At 37.1% G+C, this 5,000-nt stretch overlaps 1 protein-coding gene across 4 annotated transcripts in view; it reads left to right on the forward strand.

The window, feature by feature from the left end:
- LOC137618170 (cyclic AMP-dependent transcription factor ATF-2-like) overlaps positions 1-5,000 on the forward strand; it is a 150,808-nt gene that overhangs the window by 13,191 nt on the left and 132,617 nt on the right. The gene's annotated exons all lie outside the window — the stretch shown is intronic.

Genomic DNA, 5,000 nt, shown 5'->3' on the forward strand with positions numbered 1-5,000 from the left:
ATACTGTGTTTAATGAGTAAGAAAATCATGATGAATATTTCAACATTAGATCAAGACTATTTGAGGCTAATGACCAAACAAGAAAGAGATGTGCGTCGTGCGTGCGTGTGCCAAGAAGAGCAGCGTTTAACCTTTCTGGTGTTGTTTAGCCTACGAAGATCATGTTCGTTACAAGGACGGCAAAGATGATCTCTTGGCGTTAGCAGTTGCTTGCGACTCGAATAGAAATTACCGTTGTAGATCGGTACCTCTTATGTGATTTTATGCATTGGTGTAAACGAAATATGTTAAAGGCATATGTAACCAGATAAAAACATAAATCCGTGATCCCTATGCAGGAGACTGCTAAGAAGTCACAGGGAAGCAAGAATATATTAACCTCTGAAATAATACTCTAAGCTCGCCAGTCATTACGTTTGTAAAGGCTCTTAGACTAACTAAAATCTCAGCGTGGATTCTTTGGATTACTAAACCATTAACCTGTAAACAATGAACAGAGAAGTAATGTGTTGAATATTTGCTAAAAAGACGGTTACCTACTCCCCCAAGTTTACGGTGTAAAGTTGAAAACAATGTGAGGAGTTCTGCTACTTCGCTTAGCCTCGTTCCTTTTTCAGCAACCTGCTCAAATGACTATTTCGCTTGCACTTCTCCATCTCCTTAGCACCCCCATATGACCTTTTCGTAACCTTTTAAGCAGTCCAGCCATTAGGTTACCATAATTTAGATATGTAACCTGTACTTCATTCCAAAGACTGAGCAAATGATTACAGAGTAGCCGTGTAGACTTTTTTGTTTTTACTCTATTTTTATTGTAAACATATTTTTTTTTATAGTTTGGAATGACTTACTGTATATATTACACAATTCATCCACTGCTTTACCGTCTCGACGAAGCAAAAAGCTACGATACTCTTAATTTGTAACAGAAGAACCTTGAAATTAATGATTTCGGATAAGAAATGGAAATATTGGGGTATGTGGCAATAATGAAACTATCATTATTATTATTATTATTATTATTATTATTATTATTATTATTATTATTATTATTATTACCACTACTTGCTAAGCTACAATCCTAGTTCGAAAAGTATGATGCTAAAAGCCCAAGGGCTCCAACAGGAAAAATAGCCCAGTGAACAAAGGAAATAAATAAACTACGATAGAAGTAACGAATAATTGAAATATTTTAAGAACAATAACATTAAATGTAGTAGTTTGATAGTATTGGTGTTGTCACGAGTAAGAAAACATAGGAGAATATGTATAGAATAGGCCAGACTATTTGGTGTATGTGTAGGCAAAGGGAAAATGAACCGTAACCAGAGAAGGATCCAATGCAGTACTGACTGGCCAGTCAAAGGACCCAAATTACTCCCTAGCGGTAGTATCTCAACTATTGTGACAGTTTCCAAAAAGTGATGATCAGCTATTGGAGTAATTTGAATCTCGAGATGTGTCTGGTAAATATTCTGCTCTCTTGTAGTAATTCGTCTCTAGACCACAGTGTGGGTGACATCTTTTTTTATCTCAAAATGGAAAGGCTGATGTCCTCGGTGCCATCAAAAGCAATGTTGAAGTTCAGCCAATGTGCATCGCGTAATACCATACTGTGGACGCATAGCATTGCATGAATTGGGACAAACATGACTTATTTACACAACCTTAGAATTACAAGTAACATAGCACAGGTAATTGAAAATTGGGAAATTGAACCGTCGAACAATGTCAGCATATTAGGGTTGTTGGGCTATTCCTAGTTGGCTTAAAGGTTACTCATGAATGACAAGGGACAGAACAATGTCCTAAATACTGACTATATTGATATGATTAGCGCCCAAGGCCCCTCTCCATCAGGTTAGGACCAGGGAGGACCAGGCAATGACTGCTGATGACTCAGCAGGTAGATTAATAGGCTCCCCCAAACCCCTCCCTCCTAAGCTCACAAGGATTATAAGGTTGCAGACACTACAATGAACTATCGAGCTTGAGGTGGTCTCGAATCCCCGTCCAACAGATCACATTGCAGGACGTTTCCAATAGGTTACCGCAATCAGAACATCACAGAACTTCAATGCATATGATAATAATCAGAACATTTTAGAATGCTCAAGTGAATCATGTTAATCTCTCCTTAAAAGGCCATGCATAGCCATGATCTAAATTCCCATGAAGAATAACCTTTCACCAGTATAGGAATAGAGAAACAATATTTTGTTGTTAGAATTCTTGCTAAAGAGAAAGATGAAATTCCCACCCAAAGAACATTTTTCTTTTACAGTAATGTGCATCGTATCTCAGCAGTAAATCTTCTAAGAAAATTTTGCTTTACTCGTATCTTTCATGTTAGTTTAAATTGTTTAATGTTTTTCTATTACGGATTTTGATTCCTAATTGCAGTGAATTATTGCCAATGTAAAGGTGCACACACACACACACACACACACACACACACACACACAGAGAGAGAGAGAGAGAGAGAGAGAGAGAGAGAGAGAGAGAGAGAGAGAGAGAGAGAGAGACCTAATGTTTATCATCATCGCTTACATTTCATGCAGGAGCTGTTTCGTAAGTGGTGTTAGTGCTCCTCACGGGGTCCACAGTAGGCATTACTAAGAGGTCTTTGCAGCATCTGTCTGGCCTATAGCTGCGCTTACTTGTTAATGTTTTACTTAACCATTGCTCTCATCCATCTTGCGACCCAACCTCTTTTAATCCGTATTTCAATTGCGGGGTTTTCCCAGTGTTGCTCCTTAGTGTCGGAGAGCCTCCCTGGCTCTAGCACTGTGGTCATATGGCCCAAATTCCAGAAATTAGATAAAAGTATGACCTAGAGAACCTATTTTACCATGAGGCTAACTTGACATGTGAGGTTTTTAGCAATTACATTTCCGTCTCATTTCTTGAATCTATCCTGTTTAAAAATCGCTCATGAATGGCAGTGACAATGCCCTAGAGACTGACCATATATACATATGATCAGCGCCCGAGCCCTTCCCCTCTCTACCCAAGCTAGGAACTGGGGGGTCAGGCAATGACTGCTGATGACTTAGCAGTAGACCTATAGGCTAGCCTATAGGCTCTCCCAAAACCCCCCATCCTTAGCTCACAAGGAAGTCGAGGTTACAGACACTGCAAGACACTATCGAGCTTTAACGGGTCGCGAACCCTGGCCCAGCGGATCGCGAGGTAGGAACGTTTTTAATAGGCTACTACAAACTCAGTAGGGTGAGCGTAAAAATTTATTTTCCAATTTCAAACATCCAAATTCAATTCGTGTACACAATGAATATGCAGTTTGCTTCTGGGCCATACAAAAATTTACAAACGTTAGCGAGGACATAATGTATATCATGGGAGTAATTGTCTTAAATTTCTACCAAAACACCATTATCAACTAATGTTGCCCAGCCAAAAGGAAAATAAGAACAGTCAGAGAATTGAATCATTGATATAAATTTTTTGTGGTTGATGTGATTTTATATTATTAAAGATCTATCGGCAATCAATTTTGGATTAAGCGTAGCACAGATATCTGAGTGGAAGAAGTACTAGTTGAACGATGAAAGAGTACTCGAGATATCAAAATATGCATCAGAATATACAGTGTATATACTGTATATACACTCTCTTTATTATGTAGGGAAGATGCATATTACTGGTCTGTATTTGAGAGTTAACTGGATTTTATTTTTAAAGTAAAGGTTTACAGTGAAACATTGAAAGCAACATGAAGCCAAATAACAAATATGATTTTTATTTTCACCAAACTTATGATTCTATTTTTGCTAATAGCAGCCCTTACTACTTTTGAATACATCTCTTCCAACGAAGGAATTTTTGATGCTATGGATTACACAAAATAATTTATCTTTTACAAGTCCAACTGTGAAGATAAGGAAGATAGCTATTTCAATTTCCCCATGCTGCATGTAATTAAAGTTAGCTTGATTTAGAGTTATTATAACAGGGTAATGATGCATTCTCACATTTTATTATTCAGGTCTTTTCAATGTTAATTTGCAAGAGAAGCGAGCCGCAGCAGAGCAGAGACCCTTTGAATGGCAGTCAATTGCAATATTTGTGGATGGAGCTTGTTAAAGATTTTAGGCTGGACACAGTTGCAACTTTCAAAGGGAAGAGACGGAGTCCAGCCTAAAATCGTTGAAGTTAGTTGGTGTTAAAGCGACCAATGTTTTTGTTTCTTTGTGTGTGAATAAGCGTTTGTGTTTATTGTCCTTTGTGATGTGGTTTCTGCAGAGTAAGTTAACCTCCCGGTTTCTGGTAATTCTTTTATTTCGATAATGGCCTCAACCCGCAGCAGTCGGCTACTCATAAAGTAGTCATTGCACTGATTAGCCCAACAAGGAAACAAGAGTTCATTTGGAAACGGACCAAATACGTTTCATAATGGAAGTGATGATGTTGCTAAACAAAGCTACTCTCTCTCTCTCTCTCTCTCTCTCTCTCTCTCTCTCTCTCTCTCTCTCTCTCTCTCTCTCTCTCTCTCTCTCTCTCTATATATATATATATATATATATATATATATATATATATATATATATATATACGCGCATATATATATATATATATATATATATATATATATATATATATATATATATATATATATATATGTATACATATATATATATATGTATGTATGTATATATATGTATATATGCATTTGTATATATTTAATTATATATATGTATGTGTGTTATCATTATCAGCCGCAACTAGTCCACTGCAGGACAAAGTCCTCAGACATGTCACACTCGCGTCAGTTTGTGGTCTTTCTATGCCAGTTTATACCCGCTAATTTTTTTAACGTCTTCTCCTCCTTTCCCTGCTTCTTTCGTAATTTGTAAGGACTGATTCTGTTATTGTTAATGTCCATCTATTACCTGTTATTCTAATTATATGTCCTGCCCACGTCTATTCTTTTTTCTTACATGTTTTTAGAATATTATTTACCTTAGTTTGCTCTCGTATCC

This window comes from Palaemon carinicauda, chromosome 24 (genome assembly GCF_036898095.1).
Source record: "Palaemon carinicauda isolate YSFRI2023 chromosome 24, ASM3689809v2, whole genome shotgun sequence".
NCBI classification, from domain to species: domain Eukaryota; kingdom Metazoa; phylum Arthropoda; class Malacostraca; order Decapoda; family Palaemonidae; genus Palaemon; species Palaemon carinicauda.